This window comes from Coffea arabica, chromosome 3e (genome assembly GCF_036785885.1).
Source record: "Coffea arabica cultivar ET-39 chromosome 3e, Coffea Arabica ET-39 HiFi, whole genome shotgun sequence".
NCBI lineage: Eukaryota > Viridiplantae > Streptophyta > Magnoliopsida > Gentianales > Rubiaceae > Coffea > Coffea arabica.
Window position 1 is genome coordinate 9,278,074 of NC_092315.1, and position 8,003 is coordinate 9,286,076.

The 8,003-nt window shown below is 40.2% G+C and overlaps 1 pseudogene; it reads right to left on the reverse strand.

The window, feature by feature from the left end:
* Positions 1 to 3,259: 3,259 nt before the first annotated feature.
* LOC140038354 (uncharacterized) lies at positions 3,260 to 7,615 on the reverse strand (annotated as a pseudogene).
* Positions 7,616 to 8,003: the final 388 nt, after the last annotated feature.

Genomic DNA, 8,003 nt, shown 5'->3' on the forward strand with positions numbered 1-8,003 from the left:
TATGGTATGATTTCATCTCTGAACATCTGGGGTGGTATTCAAACCCCATCTCTTCAATGTTTGCATCCATAATCTGAGAAAACGCTTCCATTACTACCAAGACAAAGGTGAGTAGATAAAAAATGTCCTTGCCTCAACCCTCTACAACTTGCAAATTAGCCAACAAGGAAGCCATTTAGGTTGAGAGAGAATCTAGTAGTCATAGCACAGTTTTTTGCGCAATAAATAAGGTAGAGGAGAAGTTCATAAGTTTGAGAACCGTGAAAAAGAAACAGCCATCTAACTGTATCATATGCTTTCGTGATGTCAACTTTCATAACACATCTTGCTTTTCTCCCTTTCTTATGATAATTTCTCACCAACTCATGCATCAATAGGACATTATCTGAAATATTTCAACCTTTTAAAAAGGCACTTTGCCTCTTAGATATCAGACCTTCCAAAATTTGTTTAAATAATTCAGTAAGCACCCTAGAAATTAGAATATATTTCTTAGAGTGCATTGCAACAAGCAACAAGACCATATTCCTTCATTCCCACAGGTTAAACTATCTTGGGAACCAAAGTGATGATTGTGCTATTCAATCCTATAGCCATATGCTGAGTATGAAAACAGTACTATATAGAATTAATCAAACCAGCACCTAATATTCATCAATTTTTATTGAAAAAATCCACAGTGAAAGCATCAGGCTCTGGTGAAGTACCTTCTTTCATACTGAATAAAGATTGCTGAATCTCTAAGTTAGTAATTTTCTGAATCAACTTTGCCCCTTGCTTTTTGGTTAATCTATTTTTAATAATCTTGGATAACCTATGCTCCATAGTTTCAGAGAAGGAACCATGTTTAGAAAATGATTGCTAATAATATCCAACTACTTCCCTCTTCACATTTTCACAGTCTGTAAAGCCTTACATCCTCAGAGTTTGTGAGACTTAAGATTTTGTTGTGAGAATGGTGAATTTTCAACTTTCGATGGAAAAATGTGATAGGGTATAAAATGTAGTGTATTTATATGTATAAGTTGCTAGTTAATTATGTTATTTGAGCTTTATTTTGAATGGAAACTACTTTATTTTGTTATTATAATGGTCTAATAAGTGAAAATCTTGACTGGACAGAAAATAGACAAAAATATGGCGAAGAAGCAATGGAAGAAGAAAACCTGAAGAGTAAGGGGTTTGACTGGATTGACATGTTTCATTATTTTAGCAATAACTTGAGTTACACAAATTGGATTGATATAATTCTTGATTCACTTTGAAGTAAGAGAAAGATCTACAACTTTTATGAGATATCAAAGTCCAGTTCTCATGTTTTCATAACAAACAATCCAAAATACTAAAATACAGTTTTGTTGTGATGCTCTTCTGATTAGTTTTCAGTATTTTAGACATATCTTAGTGTCCAGATCTCCAAATGATATGATTGTTATGGCATGGGAAAGCTAATTTAAAGGACTACAACTTTCATGTTTGCAAGAGTTGATTCAGCCTCTTTGATCGAGTTTTTTTGGCTTCAAATATGATCCATGTGTAGATCTATAGTGATCCATTCATGGCTCTGTTATAACCGACGCCGACTATGCATTCGGTCTTCAGGCCGAGCTTCCTATAATCCTAATGTTCGGTGCCAAACTTTGGGCTGGACTTTATTGAAAAAATATACGAAAATGTTATTTTTTAGTTCCAATAAACCCAATCCTATCCCATTTGAGATACTACTTTAAGAAACTATAAATAAGCGCTATCTAGGACGTTTTTGGAGGTCAGAAAATATTAGGCTACATTATTTCATCCTTTTTACATCTTCTTTTCATGATAGATCAAGGATGAAGCGTGGAAGAATAAAAAAGGAAGATCAAGACGGGGACCAAAGCATAGAAAATTGAGAAGTTTTCTTTACTTTATCTTCTTACTTGTATCTTTTCTTTGAATTCTTGGTTTTAATTATGAATATGTTGGGCTCAATTTTCTAGGCTTAGAGTTTTATGAAGGAGATTTGATTACTTATCTTAGTTAAATTCTTTACTTTTGTCTTGATTTATTTATTTTTGATTTAATTGCATGTTTGTGATTGGCCACTATAGACATGCCCTTAGTGCTTGTATTAAACTAAAAAGGGATATACAACCGTGCACTAGATAAATAAACATATTTAATCTAATTATGAGAGTAGGTTAGCAGTTGTATGACGTAATTATATCACCTAAGATCTTAAAGGGTTTAATTAAATACTTGTGATCTCGAGAGAGACATGCGATTTAATTAAGCATAACTTAGATATATCCAGAGATAATCTAAGGTATTTGCGTGTAATACATTGTTGGCATGTTGAGAAAAATAATGGGATGATTAATTTAAATTTTGTATAAAAATCTAAAACCCTAGACTCTTGCCAACCATTTTCTCAACTCTATTTAATTTGCCTTGATTATTTGTTCATTTTTTTTAGTTATAGATTGAAACCCCTATGAATTTGAATTTTATTATTTGTCTAGAATAATTAAAGTAGAGAAAATTAACTCGTCCGTATAGATTCTATTTTGGAATACTATAGGTAATTTATTACTACAATCGATCCTATGTGCTTACAGGAATTCATTGATCAAACTGCAGTGTTGGCATCACTGATACGAATCTTGTTGGTGAGAAGATTCGCGACCCAAGATCACTTGTTGGATTTGACTTCGAACGCAAGGAACGGTAGCAGCGGAAACCCTACGACCCCTCTAATCCCCGTGACTACGAACTTGTTGATATTATCTCAACCCGTAATCAAACGAATTAGCGAACCTCAAGCAAGTGTAGGAGGCGCCACAATTCAAGTGTGGTTCTTGAATTGATAAGCCAAACAAGAACACAAGAGTTAAACTCTAAGTTGTTCAAGGGTTGCTCGAAAGCTATGGAGAAAATTCTCTCAAGTATTTTTATGATAAAAATGTCTACCCTTTATTGATGTAATATGGTGCCTTATATAGGCTACAAGTGAAAACCCTAATCTAGTAAGAAAATGGACTAAGGGTGCAGTGGATATGGGCCCTAATAAGGGAGGCTTAACCCCCCGATGGGTTGGGCCTCACGTGGGCTTTCCTTCCTAGACAGCCCACTCTAGCAAATAATAATGAGTAAATTAGCAATCCTACCTTTGGCGATTCTACGTGCAATATGCACTTAGCCAATTATTCAATCTAATCAACTGATGTGGAAATAACTAACTATGATGCTAAAATGGAAATTAGGGTTTGGCAAAAAAACCCTAATCCTCAGGTGTAGCTTCAATGCTCATTATCGGACCGCGACCACCTTCACTTGAGTGTATGAATCCTTCAAAGGACTTGTGTATGGCCTGAATAAGTACATTGAGTTGCTCACGAAGTTTCTTTGCGCGAGCCCTAGTAATGGGTCCACTTGGGGCGTGCACGTGATCCTCAGCTCCTCGATTATTCGAGCCATTGTTGGCCTGCCCACGTACCATAATGCTATCATTCCCCTTCTCTTGAGAAGGATTTGCCCTCAAATCAAACGCATCATCTGCATCAAAAGGAGCTAAGTCAGAAACATTAAATGTAGCACTAACTCCATACTCACCAGGAAGGTCAAGTTTATAGGCGTTGTCATTGATGCGCTCCAACACTTGAAAAGGTCCATCACCCTGTGGTTGTAATTTGTTCCTCCTTTGAACAGGAAATCGTTCTTTGCGCATGTGCAACCATACCCAATCGCCAGGCTCAAAAATCAACTTTTGGCGACCTTTGTTAGCTTGCTTGACATATTGAGCAGTTCTCCTCTCAATGTTAGCCCTGACTTTCTCATGCAGTTGCTTAACAAACTCTGCACGTTTCTTACCATTTAAATGTGCGCGCTCATTACTAGGTAATGGCACTAGATCAAGTGGTGTTAGCGGATTAAAACCATAAACACATTCAAATGGAGAGAAACCAGTAGTAGAATGGATAGCCCTATTATAAGCAAACTCAACATGAGGTAAACACTCTTTCCAAGATTTCAAGTTCTTTTTTATGATGGCACGCAACAAGGTACCTAATGTACGATTTACCACCTCGGTTTGACCATCAGTTTGGGGGTGGCTAGCAGTAGAGAATAGCAATTTGGTGCCTAACTTAGACCAGAGTGTCTTCCAAAAATAGCTTAGAAATTTAACATCTCTATCAGATACAATGGTCCTAGGAATGTCATGCAATCTCACAATCTCTTTAAAGAACAAATTAGCAATATGAGATGCATCATCCGTTTTATGACAAGCAATGAAATGTGCCATTTTAGAGAATCTATCAACAACCACATAAATGGAGTCATGGCCATACTTGGATCTAGGCAAACCAAGTATAAAATCCATAGAAATGTCAATCCATGGTGCACTAGAAATAGGCAACGGGGTGTAAAGGCCATACGGGTGTACCTTGGATTTAGCTTTCTTACAAGCTAAGCATCGCTTCACCACCCGTGCAACATCTCTCCTCATGTGTGGCCAATAGAAGTGCTCCTGCAGTATGGCAAGAGTCTTATCAACCCCAAAATGTCCTATAAGGCCACCCGAATGGGATTCTCGTACCAAAAGTTCGCGGATGGATCCATGTGGGATGCAAAGCCGATTGGCATAAAACAAGTAACCATTGAAAATGAAGAATTTACCTTGCCCAGTGTGTTTGCAAGAAAGGTAAAGTTCACCGAAATCACTATCTTGTGCATAGATGTCTTTAATCAGCTCAAACCCTAACAACTTAGCTTCTAAGGAAGTGAGTAGGGAGTACCTTCGTGAGAGTGCATCCGCAACCACATTAGACTTACCAGCCTTGTATTTAATCACGTACAGAAAGGACTCCACGAATGCGATCCACCTTGCATGCTTTTTGCTCAAGGTGTGCTGGGCCTTAAGGTATTTAAGGGACTCATGATCAGTGTGTATTACGAATTCCTTTGGCCTTAAGTAGTGCTGCCAAACTTGTAGTGCTCGAATGAGGGCGTATAACTCTTTATCATAAGTTGAGTAGTTCAGTGCAGCCCCATTGAGTTTCTCACTAAAGTAGGCAATAGGTCTTCCTCCTTGGTTCAACACAGCTCCAACTCCAATACCTGAAGCATCACAATCAATTTCAAATGTCTTAGAAAAGTCAGGTAAAGCAAGTACAGGTGCATGTGTGAGTTTGTGCTTTAAAGCGCGAAAGGCTTGTTCTTGAGAATCTCCCCAATGGAAGTTCTCATTCTTCTTGATCAACTCGGTCAAGGGTGCAACAATGGTGCTAAAGTCCCTCACAAATCTCCTATAGAAACCCGCAAGTCCATGGAAGCTCCGAACATCACCCACCGATCTTGGTGTTGGCCACTCTTGGATAGCTTTCACCTTTTGGTCATCCACCTTCATTCCCTGCGCACTTATAACAAACCCTAGAAACACAAGCTCATTAGTGCAAAAATTGCACTTCTTGAGATTGGCATAGAGCTTCTCTCGTCGAAGTACATCTATAACAGCCCTAATATGCTCTAGGTGTTCATCATAAGATTTGCTATAAATTAGGATATCGTCAAAGTAAACTACCACGAATTTCCCTAAGAATGGACGCAAAACATGGTTCATTAACCTCATGAAGGTGCTAGGTGCATTAGTTAGCCCAAAAGGCATCACTAACTACTCATACAATCCATACTTAGTTTTGAAGGCAGTTTTCCATTCGTCCCCCTCCTTTATCCTAATTTGATGGTACCCACTTTTGAGATCAATTTTGGTAAAGAACACAGCCCCATGCAACTCATCAAGCATGTCATCTAAGCGAGGTATAGGGTGGCGATACTTTACCGTGATGGCATTTACGGCTCTACAATCAGTGCACATTCTCCACGTACCATCTTTCTTAGGCACCAAAATGACTGGGACAGCGCACGGGCTTAAGTTCTCACGTGCCCATCCTTTGCCAAGCAAGTCGTCCACTTGCCTTTGCAGCTCCTTAGTTTCCTCCGGGTTGCTCTTGTAAGCTGGGCGATTTGGCAACGACGCTCCAGGGACGAAGTCTATTTGGTGCTCAATGCCTCTAAGCGGTGGTAATCCACTTGGTACGTCATCAGGAAAGATATCAGCATATTCCTGCAAAAGAGACTTAACCTCCAGCGGTAAGTTAGTATCAAGGTCATGCACATTCTGAGCTATTTCTTTACTAACAAGCATAAGAAGCGGTTGCTCATCCCTCATTAACTTCCTCACTTTCTTGGCTTTTATCAGGAGCATTTGTTTTCCCTCGGGTTTTACCTCACTTGCCGAGTTATCTAAAGCCTTTTTCCTCTTTTTTTTTGCCTCGACTTTCTCATTTTCTTTCTTTTTTGCACTATACTTCTCAAACTCTTGTTGCAATTTCAATTGGTCCTCATGCACTTGTTTTGGAGAAAGGGGAGCTAGGGTGACTTTCTTACTATTATACAAGAAACTATACTTGTTAGTCACACCATCAAAAGTTACCTGCCTGTCAAACTGCCATGGCCTACCTAGTATAATGTGACTAGCCTGCATAGGAACTACATCACATAATACTTCATCAGTATATTTATGAATTTGAAAGGATATAAGAGCCTGTTTGGTTACTCGAACCTCCCCAGAATTGTTGAGCCATTGGAGTTTGTAGGGTCGCGGGTGATCCCTCGTAGGCAGCTTCAAGTTGTCCACCATGAGTGAACTAGCCACATTTGTACAGCTCCCACTATCAATAATCACACTACAAAGTGCTTGATTAACGAAGCACCTAGTGTAGAAAATGTTCTCCCGTTGAAGCTCGTCCTCCTTAACACGTGCCGTCAATGCTCTCCTTGCAACCAAGGCGGTCCTAAAGTGACCCTCGGGTGCACTAAACTCCTCTTCATTTGGTGACTCACCATCACTACCTCCTTCAAGGGGTGGCATGCCTTCGTACTCGGTTTCATCCTCACTCACGATCTCGTCATTTTGCATCATAATCATAGTCCTTTGATTGGGACATTGACTAGCAATATGGCCTCTACCTTGACATTTGAAGCATCGAGTATCACGAGCCCTAGTTTGTGCCCTAGGCTCCTCGAATTTTGAAGTAGAAGAGGGCGGCTTACTAAAACTAGGGTTGCCCACCTTACCTCCCTCGAATCTCGGCTTTGGAGTATGAGCATTTGGTGAAGGCCGAGAATCATTTCTTGATTGGAATGGGCGGTTGGTAGAGTAGGTGGTATTGCCGAAATTCGATCGAGTGGTACCCCTCCTCTTGAGCCTTTGCTCGACCTTAATAGCCTTGTCTACAAGCTCATGCAACTCCATATAATGTTGAAGTTCCACTCGTTCAGCAATATCGGGTCGTAACCCGCTCAAGAATCTCGCCATGGTGGCTTCAGGATCCTCCTGTACATCCACTCTAAGCATTAGGATCTCCATCTCCTTGTGGTACTCATCCACACTCCGGTTGCCCTGAACTAAGGTTTGTAATCGGTGGTACAAATCCCTAGTGTAATGTCCAGGTACAAAGCGGGTGCGCATCATGGCTCGAAGCTCGGGCCATGGAACGAGCTCAGGTAGACCATTTCTCCTTCTAGACTTCTTGATTTGATCCCACCAAACCACAGCGTACTCAGTAAATTCCATGGTGGCCAATTGCACCTTTTGCACCTCGGTGTAGTTTTAGCAAGAAAATACCATTTCGATCTTGGATAACCATTCGAGAAAGGCCTCGGGATCGGACCGTCCTTTGAACTCAGGGATTTGCATCTTGATTTCCTTGAATACATCGGTAGGTCCAGTCTGGTTCCTTTGCCGTGGTCGAACTCGAGGTTCCTCATCATCTTCATCATTATTGGAACCATCGGACGACTCCACGTCTCTTCGCCTTCATGTGGACTTAAAAGTTTTTGGTGTTCCAGACGCTCGGAGTTGCAGCAACTCATCTTGAATGGGTTCTAGCATGCGTTGGAAACGCCTCTCCATTTGCTCCATCATCTGTTCAAAGTCCATGGGACGGGATACTCCTTTGTTG